Source organism: Equus asinus, chromosome 7 (assembly GCF_041296235.1).
Source record: "Equus asinus isolate D_3611 breed Donkey chromosome 7, EquAss-T2T_v2, whole genome shotgun sequence".
In the NCBI taxonomy this organism is placed as follows: domain Eukaryota; kingdom Metazoa; phylum Chordata; class Mammalia; order Perissodactyla; family Equidae; genus Equus; species Equus asinus.
The window spans coordinates 69,516,499-69,528,955 of NC_091796.1; the positions used below are offsets into that span (position 1 = coordinate 69,516,499).

The following is a 12,457-nucleotide window of genomic DNA, read 5'->3' on the forward strand; positions in this document are numbered from 1 at the left end:
AAAAAGCACAAGTCAAAGGCCTTATTTCTAGGCCTTTGATCTTCAGCCATATTACCTAAGATATTATTTAGATTTGATTTCAAGTTTGCAAAACTTGAAAGCAAATTCGATTTGTACTGATGGAAACACAGGCTGTGAAAGGGCCAGAGCGCTGTTCATGGGTTGGCAGAAAGATGAGACATTTCTACCAGAAGGTGGCAGTGTTCCTTCTCCAAACATCTCAGACGGGAGAGGTTCTTGAATAAGAGAGAAACTCGGGGAAGCTATTTCTTGACTTTTCCTACATTTGATTCCTACATATCCTTTACAGAAAAGAATGTGATTTAGCTCTACTCCAAAGTTCACCGTCGTAATAATACTCGAAATATACACAGAGGAGAAATATACTAAGAATATTAAGTACAACGAGTCCATAGACATGGGTTGAACCAGCACCATGTAGACGGTTCCCTCATGAAGTTCTGTGAGGGAGGCAGAGGGAAGAAAAGGACCTCAAGCCCTGAGAAATTTCGAATATACTTGGGAAGAAGAACAATATTCATAAAATCATCAGAATGTCTCTTTTAAAGAAATTTAAAATTTTCTGGCCCCAATCTAAGTATATGCTCCTAGATCTTCTACCTCAGAGACACCAAACTGGCTGCTTTCTGTCTAACCATCGGGTCTTTCTTCATCCTTAGCCTATCATCACCATGGCTGTGTTTTCTTTATCGCTTTCACTTGTTTGACTAGAAATATCTCAGCTCTTTACATTTTTGGTGCTGGAAGGCAAAGAAAATAAGTCTTGGCGTAGCCCCTTCCCAGTGGAAATAAAGGGACAATCTCAACACTGCTCCCCAGACGGCCACACAGCTCCGCCCCCCCGAGATCCTGGACGGCGCCTGATGTCAGCCTTGCCGTCCTCCCAGGCCAGCACGAGATTTCCCACAGAAACCTCAACAGCTGCCCACACTGGACAAAACGTTAGTAGCCAAGAACTTAAAAAGAAGAGAAAGGCTTATATTCCCAACTTTTAACTATTTCACAAACTACATTTCAGGATGTTTACTAATAATGTTATGACAGAGAAGAAATAATCAGAAGCTCCCCAGCTTGCTTAAACAACAACAGTAATAGCAGTTAAGAGCCTGTTGTGGCTCTTTCTCTCTATCGTGCGAAAGCTCTTCCTTGAAATGAAAGTCACTGTATGAACACCGCATCTGTGTTACTAGGCTGTGACTCAGAAAGCTCATTAGTCTCGGTGAGTGTCTCTGGCACAACTTTGCATAACTCCAGAGTTCACACAGCTGGGGTAGAAGGAGCGATTAGTTGTGTGTTAGTTTATTTTACCTTGTTTACAGACAAAAGAAATAATATAGTCAACTTACACTCCATCCCTGAACATCTGCTGTTCCCTCTTCTCTCCACCACCTCTCAGGTTTGAGGTTGTTTTCTAATTAAAGCTCATTGATGAGAACACAACGGCTGATGCTACTGAGGAGGAAATGCCAGGTCAGCATCAGAACTGCTCCATACGTGCCTGCTCCATAAATGCCCATTTTTCATCTTTAGTATGCCTCAAAGTTAAATAGCTAAGACAGACAATGCAAAGGAAAATATGACCGCAGCAAAAGACAGAACCCACAGTATGGCTAAAATTAAGTCTGCATACCATCATGCATTTTTAACACGAACGTTTATGGAAATCGTCTCCTGATATTTACAGTGTTTTCCTTCATTGGTTGTTTATGATGCTTTGAGCTGGAAACATGAGCTAAAAGGGAGAGCAGAGAATGGGACTTACTTAACAAATGACAACCTTGTCCTCATAAATAAAAAGAAGAAACTACTTATTACTGTTAAAGGCACCATCACTTCCATATCATCCCTGAACACCTACTGTTCTCTCATCTCTTCAAGTTGCATCGTGATAAATAAACTTAAGAAGAAAAAGCTACCAGAATTCGTCACATCTTTTTTCCTTCCCAACCTGGAATTCTCTTATACATAGTGTCTGATTGGTTTCTTTTCTCTGCTAGGGGTTCTTGGCCATGTTGTTTAGTTTAATTGTGCCATTTTGCTATTTGGAAAGTGAACACAGAAGAAAAATTTTTCCATAAAATTGAAGAGATAATAATTAAATGACTTCAGCCAAGTGAAAATAGCTTGGGAGAGAGGGAAGGTGCTGCTGGAACGTAACATAAAATTAGATCCGAGAGGAGTAAAAGCGGGGGGCTTGAGAGCCCCAGGGGTGAACCTGGCCCCTGGTCTGTTCGGTTCCTTGGTGCTGATGTCCCGCCTCTCGAGTGTGGTCTTTCTCTCCAAATGTGAGTGGGATTCCCTAGGAGAATATTCAAGGTCTGCCGTGGATCAAGCTTCTGCAAACAAATTCTCCCCCAAAAAACAAGCAACTGAGCCCACGTGCTGAGACTCAAGGCTGGACCATCTTTTATTTAATTGTGTATCTCTCAAATTAAGATACATGTCCTAAACAGCCAGCCAAGGACTTCCGCCATCTTCAGGGGAACTGAGACTGATGCTCAGCTCAGAGTCCTGAGAGAACGCATCAATGCCCACTTCACACAGAACGATCGCTGGAAATGTTGTACAGACTTAGGATGCCTGGAATATATAGGAAGCTGGGACCCACCGGAGGGAGCTGGTGAGGCAGCTTATTTCTGCTTCAAGAGGAGATCCCGTGAGTCACTCATGACCATTCCCATGTCTAAAGGAGCCCTTCCAAGTTCTGTTGTTACAAAGCCAAGAGATTTTTACACCCGTGGTAAGCAAAATGCAGCAAACAAGACATAATAACGGCCTTCGGTGGTCTATCAGCCAGTTTCCCACCAGGAACGAGGACTTCCCTCCTGCGGACTGCGTCCTGACCCCAAATCTCACAGCAGATCTGTGATAAAGGTGAACTTCACTTAGCCCAGATCTGACAGACCGTGGGCTCTGCTGATCTCTACCTTTTGTTGAGTTCATTCTTAAAATACTACCTTCCTGCCTGGGCACCGTCTGAGGTGATGCATAATGCTGGAAGAGAGCTAGGGAAGAGGGGGTGAAGCAGTTAATGAAACCGACAGGTGCTGTCATGCCCGCTGAAAAGGCTCCAGACTGAGGATTAGTCGGGCTGGCCCAACAAGCTGGCTAATTGGCAAGACTGAGACATTTGGATCACTGCAGATCACCTTGCTGTGTAGACAAAAGGGTAAGGACTTCCATTTCTGGGAGCATTTTCATTTCTAGAAGCATTCTATGGTTGTGCACATAGACCCGGTGCCGACCACCTGTGGGTCAACACAGGTGACACCAGCATTTTTTAAAATTAAATTAAATTAAAAAGTCAACTATTTCTTATTTTGAGTTGTGTTACATGAGAGTGTTCACTTTGTGAAAAATTTTTAAGCTGTCCACTTAAAATTGTGTACATTTCCATATAATTCAACAAAAATTTTACTTGAAAGAAAAGGCAGAGGATTGTTCTAGATACGGAGTCAGCAAATTATGGTTGGCGGCCAAATCCTACCACGTACTGTTTTTCACAACCTGTGAGCTAAAAATAGTTTGTGTATTTTTAAACGGTTGAAAAGAACAAAAGAAAAATAATATTTTGTGACATGTGAAAATTATACAAATTCTAAATTTCAGTGTCTATAAAGTTTTATTGAAACAGCTAAATCCATCCTTTACATATTATCTATGGCTGTTTTTGTGCTATAACAACAAAATCTAGTAGTCGTGAAAGACAAGTATGACCTGTGAAGCCTAAAATATTTACATCTATATTATTTTATTGTAATATATTATTTACATAATATATAAATATTTGTATTTATATCTGGTCCAGAGAATGCTTGCTGATGCCTGTTCCGGATTTAAGGAGACAAAGAACATAGGATAACCAAATATAATACATGATTCTTGATTAGACCTAGATCAGAAAAAAATTGCTATAAAGGACATTTTGGAAACAATTTGGCAAATGTAAGTACGTTCTGTGTAATCAGATAATATTTTTATAACTATGTTAAATTTCCTAGTGTGACAACAGCACTGTGGTTATGTGGGAGAATGTCCTTGCTCTTAAGAGACACATACTGCTGCCACTTACTTGTAAAAGGTTGGGGGAGATGTCTGCAAAGAGCATACAAATTTATCACAAACGTGATAAGATGTTCACAAGTGAATCCGGGTGAAGGATGTTGATCCTACTGTTTATCCTAGTGTTTTTCCTACTGTTCTTTCAACACTTCTGTAGATTTGAAAGTTCTCAGAACAAAAAGTTGGGGAAAATAATAAATACAAACCTAAAAACAACAAGAATTTAAAAAGAAGTCATCAGGGAGCCTATAAATGATGGATCGGCAGCCCAGGCTGGGGGTCAATAAGTTAATTCGATTGGTTTGAGGTTTGCACATAAACCTCTTCGGCAGCTATACGTTGACAGCTGTCCTCTGTCAGCCCACGGCTCTCATCCTTGTGGCTTTTCTGAATTCTCCTTTCTGTTTTTTCTGAGCCTACTCCAAACTGCAAGGGGTTTACCAAAGATTTACTTGTTATTCGATCTCCACATTCGAAGTAAAAATGATAGTCAGTGTTTATCCTGTCTTTCGAGAAACTAAAAAATTACCTCCCACGTAAATGTACTTTTTCCTTTTTCCTAGTGGGACATGGAAATCCATCGTTAACTGTTACTTTGCCTTTTAAGAACTATTTAATTCCTTGAAGATTTATTATCTCTTTAATCAGAGCAAACTCTTAACGCACCAGTAACGATCAGTAATGTACCAGTAATTATACACCATTTTCAACCCATATTTCATCTGTGTATTTTTACAGGAGTTTCTTTTCTAAATTATGCTTTTGTCTGTGGGCAGTAATTTTGAGGTTTAGGAACCAGCTGAGGTATAGATTATCTTGAAAGGTTGCATATGGATCTGCAAAGGCTTGGAAATTCCATGCAGAAGCACTTGCAGCCAGGGGCCTCGAAGCATTTGTGGCTCTGGAATGCAGTAAATCTAATTGTTACTCTTCAGGACCAGTCCCTTGGCTCCTGTCTCGGGTTGACTCATTGTAAGACAAAGTCTATTTTATCGCAATGCATTTTGTCTCAGATTGTCAGGCAGACACTGCAGATTGTGGGTTCTCAAGGAAAGGGAAACAGCAGTGGTTTTATTAACAGAGTCAATGGTCGCTTCAAAGCAAAATCGTGAATCAGAAACAAATTATTTTTTCCCACTGGCTGAGATTTAAAACAACTCCTTACAGAAAGAAACTAGATTTAATTCAATGTAAAATGCATCAACCAGTTTCTAAAAATAAAATTGGAAGCACTTTCGTTGTTACAACCTTCATTCCAGGAAAGTGAGTTATATGAGTGCCTCATATTGTTTTGTGGAACTTGGAGATTAAAATGACTTTTGGTAGACATCGTTCGGTTTCCTATTTGAATCAGTCCAGAACGAAGCTGAATAGAATTATAGGAAAAAAATGAATGACCGTTACTGGCAGTGAAACAACCAGGCATTGCCAATAACATTTTAAGCACATACATACACACTTACACTCTGTTCAAATTTTTTAGTGGTTCTGTCCACATACACTGAAGTTTCTACACCAGTGGTACCTCTCAGAGCTGATTCCCCATGATTCAAACTGTTTCATGGCATGATCCACTCCCAAGTTTGGAGGCAGCGGACAGTAGACAGCTCTTTGTGGCCCCATATCTCCAAGTTCTGTTCAAGGCCAGCAACAGGAAGCACTGTGCTCCAGTTCCAAGGTGATGGAGCTCCAATGGATACAAAATTTTTGGTGAGTCCTGCAAAAGGCTTTTGCAAAACGAAGTACAAAAGTTAAACAATCAGACATATGTAGCGGAAAGAATATTTTTTCTCTCTCCTTCTTGGTAATTTCTTTTTATTCTGCAATTCATCTATCGCTTGTACTGAACCTTAAGGCTGAGGTTTATTGCCCCAGTGAAGAGAGGATACTAGAATCCCAGGAGGAGCAAAAGAATGAAACGGGAGACTCAAAAGCCTATGCTGAATTTCAAAATACGGTCTTAAACCAATGGCAGAGCCAGGTTCAAAAGGAAGAGAAAGGTTTCCTGAGCTTCAGAAGGAAAAGCACATGAAGTGCTCAGAATACAGTGTTTATATGGTAAAGTCCAGCATCTGACTGCAAAAGTAGTTTTCCTGAAACACAGAGAGAAGATAACACTGAGGGAGGGAGAGACGTGGGAGCGTGAAAAGACTTCAAGGGAGTTAATGGTGAGGGTCATTGTGAAAGGGCCTCTCACACTGCTGGGTTCAAATCCCTAGGAGGGAAGGGGTAATGGAAACCCTCAGAAAGATGTGGGAAGACAAGACAGGAGGGGGGACTTGTGCCCTGCATCCTGTTTGGAACGCTGGGAGGAAACGGCCTTCCAGGGCACCCCACGCAAACATGGAGGATGGGGCAGGTGCAGGAGAGACCACATCACACAGACACCGCCTTGAGTCTCCCTCTGCACCTGCAGTACCTGACGGGGCCCGAGAGTGATCAGGGCACAGAAAACTAAAGTGCCAGATTGCAGAGGAGGGAGAGGGCCTCCCACAGTAGAGGCTGCAGGGTGGGCAGCCAGAGTTGGAGATGAGATGGAAAATGTTGCTGAGTTTCAGAAGCTCAGCAGCCACCAGCCAGAGTTGAGTCAGGAACCCCGTCAACAGGGGAGAAGGCTGAACTCAGGAGAGCAAGTGCCCTGAGGCGAGCCTGGTGCTAGAGGAGGCTTTGAGTAACATCAACAGTGGAGGCCAGCAGAGAAGTGATTGCATCCCAAAGCTTTCTCTGTCAGTGCCAATGATGCCTCTGACTGCTTCTAGGGAGCTGAGAAGGAGGAGGGAGAAGAGGCGAAACAGGAAATGACTATACACCTCCAAAGAGACTGAGTTGAAGCTAAACACAGTGTTCCCAGCCAGGGACAGCTTTGCCACTCCAGGCATATTCAAGAATGTCTGGAGGTGTCTTTTTACTTGGTACAACATGGGAAGGAAGGTGGCTCCTAGTATCTGTTTGGCATGAGCCAGGGATGCTGCCAAACATCCTGCAACGCACAGGACAGCCCTCCCAACAAAGAATCATCCTGTCCCAAATGTGAATAGTATTGAGGGTAAGAAGCCCTGAGTCAACGTGATTGAGTTACCACCATCAGCAGAAATGAACACATGAGAAATGTTAAAAAAAAAAGTTGTATTTTTGCACACCTGTTTTCCTATAACTGAATAAACACACACACACTACAATACAAAGATGGAGATTTGAAGAAAATAGTGAGCGGAATATAAAATAGTAGGCATAGACTTGAAAAAGTTCAACATTTAAAGGTTAGGTAGGACAAACCAGTAAAGAAGACTTGGGGTGGGGCAGCAAGGTACAAGAGAAACCAAGAGAGTGTATAGTATCTCAGAAGCTGAGGGAAGAGCGGCTCCAGAAGGACAGAGCAGCCAATTGTGTACAACACTCTGAGACATCAAGGTCACTAGTAAAAAAAGTGTCAATTGAATTCAGCCTCCTGCCTGTTAGAGGATCCAGAGGACACGTGAGAGGATCAGCTTTAGGGAGAAGAGCATCCTCCCCCGCTGCTACAGGAGGGGAGAAGAGAATGCCAGGTACAGGTGGGTTTGTAAATTTCACTACAAATAAATTGTGAATTTCCTACATCAGAAGCAAACTAGTCTGCTGAAACTAAGAGGGCAAGAGAAGAGAAGCCAAAGTGTGTGGAAGCTTTGAAATGGTAATCATGGAGAGTGGGTGGGTCAGTCAATTAAAGAAACTTGGTAGGACGCATGGGCACTGTTGAGAGCCCAGTTGAGGCTGGTGATCATGAAATAGCAGTGATAATGATCAGCATGTGTTATGTGATATTTCCCCAGCACTTCTCAGCTGCCCAGTGCAATCACAGAGAAGACAGATGAGCTGGCATAGGGTTTTAGTAGAAGGAGTGGTTCTTAACCAGGGTTTGTGTGGGAATCACATTGGAATTTTTTGAAAGCACTCACACATGCATAGACTATATCCCAGCGTTCTGGCTCTGTAAACCTGAGGGCCGGTCTTGTTCGGAGGAAGTTCCTCAGTGATGTGCGGCCCCTAGTTAGCAACCACTCATCCATTTAGGTGCAACCAAAGCCCGACTGCCAAGGGGGTTAGCCAGGGAGGACTTGAACGATGGTCAGTAAATCTAAACCAGATTAAGGAAAGAAGTAAAGACACAGGGTCTCAGAGACAGGGGCAGCACAGAGATCTGTGGGCGGGAGATCCCAGTACAGTCAGATCACACATCCTACGCAGCAAGAGTGCTGAGAGCAGCTTTCAGATTAGCAGATTTAGGGTACATTTTCATTCTCACCATAAACTTTTACAGAGAAGAAAAAAATAACCTGGAATCTCTCATAAAGCTGTGTTTTCTTGTAAATGGTGGCCAGAAATGCTTGTCATTTCTTTGATACTAATTAAACATTGAAGTTTCCATAGACCAAGGATGTCAAATGATGCTGCCCACAGGGGTTATAGCATTTCCCCCCATTATTCTCAGGTGTCTTCCCACAGTGGATGAAGAAGAAAGAGATGAATGCACTTGAAGCATTGAAAGAGGAGGCCCATGATGAGAAGGGCTGTCCCTACACTGACCACTGGAGCTGCGTGGCCCTTCAATCATTTCATCATGAGCCAAGTTCCTGCCATCCAAACTGTAAGATAGAAACACTACATAAGAGGAAAAGTTGGGACTTTCGTACACAATTCATACTTTGCCATTTTCCTATAAAGTTACCTTTATAATTCTTCTAGAGTAAATAAAGTGATTGCTAAAAAAAAAAGAACATTATTTTAGGATGGAGGGAGAAAGAAGACTTTGAATAATGAGGGCCTTAGGAAATGAATTTAGAAGAATTTTTATCTCTGGTCAGTAAATTATTTAGACAGATCATCTCTCTAAGACCAATGAATCTTTAAAATTGTCTGCTTCTAATTTCAAGAATATTGGCCAGGGGCCGGCCCAGTGGTGCAGCGGTTAAGTGAGCACGTTCCGCTTTGGTGGCCTGGGGTTTGCTGGTTCGGATCCCAGGTGCAGACGTGGGACCGATTGGCAAGCCATGCTGTGGTAGGCGTCCCACATATAAAGTAGAGGAAGATGGGCATGGATGTTAGCTCAGAGCCAGCCTTCCTCAGCAAAAAAGAGGAGGATTGGCAGCAGTTAGCTCAGGGCTAATCTTCCTCTAAAAAACAACAAAAAAATTAATATTGGCCATTATCACTGACATTCTCATCCCCCAGCAACCTTTCTGCCCAACTCTATCAACAAGGGAGATTACTCACTGGACAGGTTCAGTGTCTGACTCAGCTCCTCCAGGAGGGAACTGAGCTGGGCTCTGGCCCGGGCAGCTGAGCAAAGTCTGTAAAGAGCAGGAAACACTCTCCGAAAACTGGCCTCCTGGCCTAACCTAAGCGTGACTTTGCCTAACACGCTTTATGGGGTTCTCCAACACTGAAGGAGTGGCTCCTTCTTGTAGCATTCTTTCAAGGACAAGGTATTATTGAGTGGCTCATCAAACTTTGGTTTTCATTTTTTGTATTTCCAGGATTTGGTCCAAACTCATTGGAGTGGCAAAGAAGGCTCTTCATGATCCAGCTGCTGGCTCCACCTTCTGCCCCGCCTCCTATCACTTTCCTACCTCTTTCTCTGAAGCCTGACGCAAGCCACACCAAGTGACGGCATTTCTTGAGGATAAGATGCTCTTGTGACTGTGTCTTACACTTCTAGGAACAACCCTCCCTCCCCCAAACCTTCAGGTTGGGAGATGGATACCCTGATTCTCCGTCCAGTTTTGCCATCAATCCTACAGGTGGCCTCAGTTTCTTCCTTTACAAAATAAGGGGATTAGAGACTTAGCAGTTGCCAAGTTGTGGCCCATGGGTCAAATACATACTTTGTATTTGACTGGCCCCATACAAACTTTGACAAGCATAGTGTTTGTGTGTTTGTGTGAGTCTATTCCACTCCCCAAGGCAGCTCAGGCCACCACTCTCTCTTCACCTATGCCCAGCAGCATACACACTTACATTAGTACGTGGCCTCTGGGTGCACATGAATTGGCCACCAAGAGGCCTGGTGATCTCTAAGGTTTCCTCCAGTTCTAATGACATGTGAAATAAATTAACTCCAAAAACACAGGCTCAAGCAGATGGTAAATGTGCAAGAAACACACAAAAGACCTCAGCCTCAGGTACCAGAGACCCTATCAAATAGTCCTGGATTGACACCAAGACCTTTACAAAACAGATTCCCTTGACTGATCCCATATGGCTAATGAATTTGCTTTCTTTTACCATGCGGCTTAGCAGGTATTATCACCACCGCTCCCAGGATGGTCTGTTTTCCACACAAAGCCAAACCGATTTCTTTACAGAGCACCTGTTCCTTTTGAAGCTGTAACCCAATGATCAGTAATCTTTATTTTTCTTCCTGAATAATAACTTATACGAGAGAAAAGGAAGACCCTAATATTTCTCATTTTAGCACTGACTAGCATCTGCAGGCTTCAGCTGCAGTGGAGGAAATCCGGAGCCATTTCTCCCCGCCAATAGCTTTTGACAGGATTGTTAACCACTGGCTTCCAGCCCACCCAGGGGAAGCGTGTTGTTCCGACTCTGTGGTATATGCTCACCTGCTCCCCACATCCATTTCCTTTGATTAGAGAGTATGACCTTTTCTTTGACCAAAGCCCATCTCATCTTAAGCTAGTTTGAATCTTTCTTACATGAAACTCATGCTGCTCAGGTGTGGTAAAAACAACTAAATCATCCAATTTTCCCCAAAGAGAAAAGGCTATGACACCTGCTAAAGGGCTGGATCAGATGGTCTCTTCAGACTCTTCTAGTCTGCTATTTTCTGATTCTGCTATTTTCTGATTATGCCAGAACTGTGGATACTCACAATATCTTATGAATAAAAATTACTGAAAAAGAAATGTGATTGGCCTACATTAAGAAATTCCTCTCCAAAAATGAAAACAACGAATCATTGAGGATGTATATGCAAAACACCAACTTCTGGACCTCGAAGAGGTCAAAGCAATGCAGAGCTGGAACATGCAGGGTGGCACCCAGAGATCTGAGGATTGTATTCAGCTGATGATCCACAGCTACGGAGAGTCAGTCCTGGGATACTGGGAAGGATTTGTGACTGCAGAGCTGCGGACCAGAAATTTATTTGGAAACGGAGTAAAAACAGATGAGCTAGTATCTCAATAAATGCTTTCAATCCTCTGAGAAATAGCTAAGCTCTTTTAAAGGTTATAACCAAATATATGAACATTACTAACCTTGATCAGCCTTTTGGAATTCAGCACATACTATGACTGAAAACTCAGGGTGGCATCCATGCAACCAGAATTATCCCAGCTTTCAATTAACTGCATTCATTTGGAAATTATCTTTTACTTTCAAAACTCATTTGGCTATGCAGTGCCTAAACTAAAGCTTAGAGACTGTGAAAATTAATCAACAGAAATTTCATTTAAAATGGAGTGGAGAGGCCAGAAGAGAAAGTTCTCACGCACATGCCACTCAATGCACACTACAGACCCCAACAGAAAGAGATGTACCTTGCGTCTTCAACAGGAAGTGATACCACTTTATACCACAGCAGAAGGAAGGAAGAAATTCCTCCTTGTCCAGCAACAGCTCAGCCAATGAGAGACTGCCATAACTCAGCCAATGAAAAGCCGCTACACTTTGAACTCCCAGTCTGCTCCAATGGACTCTTTGTTTACAACAGCACCACCCCCCCACACACACACACACCCCCTCACCCCACCTCCCACCCCGCCAACTTCTTGAAGGAAGTTTCTCTCCTTTGTTTCTCCAGATTTGCTCGTGGTTGCACTTCTTTGCAGTTAATAAACCCATTCTACTGGTAAAATAACTATTTGTTTTAGGTAAACATTATTCGGTGGCACATACAGGCATCCAGACAAGAACCCCAACAACTCTGAGTTTGGAGGGCAAATAGGTGCGGTACCCACAGAGCCCACTGAGCTCACTGCTTCCTCCTTGACTCTGGAGTTTGAAGTAAGTTTTCTCCTGGATCTTGAGCTCTGCTCTCTTTGCATCTTGAACCTCTCTGGGCCTCATTCCGGACCTGTGCTTTCTATTAAAGGCTTTTGCCATTTGTGCAAGTATTCGTTTGGCCTTTGGTCTGATTCCTCTTGGACAGGGGCTATTCCTACTGGAACTATGCCGTTCAGCCTTTGGCCTGACTTCTTTGGAATTGGGCTGTTCCTATTGGCACGGTGCTAGCCTTCGGTCCACTTCCTTTGGAGCTGGGCTGTTCCCACGGGCACTGTAGAGGCCTTTGGTTTGATTCCTCTTGGAACTGGCTATTCTGTTGCAACTGTGCTGGTATTTGGCCTATCGGCTATTTAGGAATTTTTCTTTTGCT

General features: G+C 43.0%; 1 long non-coding RNA gene across 1 annotated transcript; it reads left to right on the forward strand.

The window, feature by feature from the left end:
- The first annotated feature begins 2,171 nt into the window (after positions 1 to 2,171).
- Positions 2,172 to 11,811, forward strand: LOC139045695 (uncharacterized). The gene is made up of 4 exons (XR_011504617.1): positions 2,172 to 3,190; positions 3,830 to 3,966; positions 8,552 to 8,707; positions 9,597 to 11,811. It is a non-coding gene; the product is annotated as an uncharacterized lncRNA (long non-coding RNA).
- Positions 11,812 to 12,457: the final 646 nt, after the last annotated feature.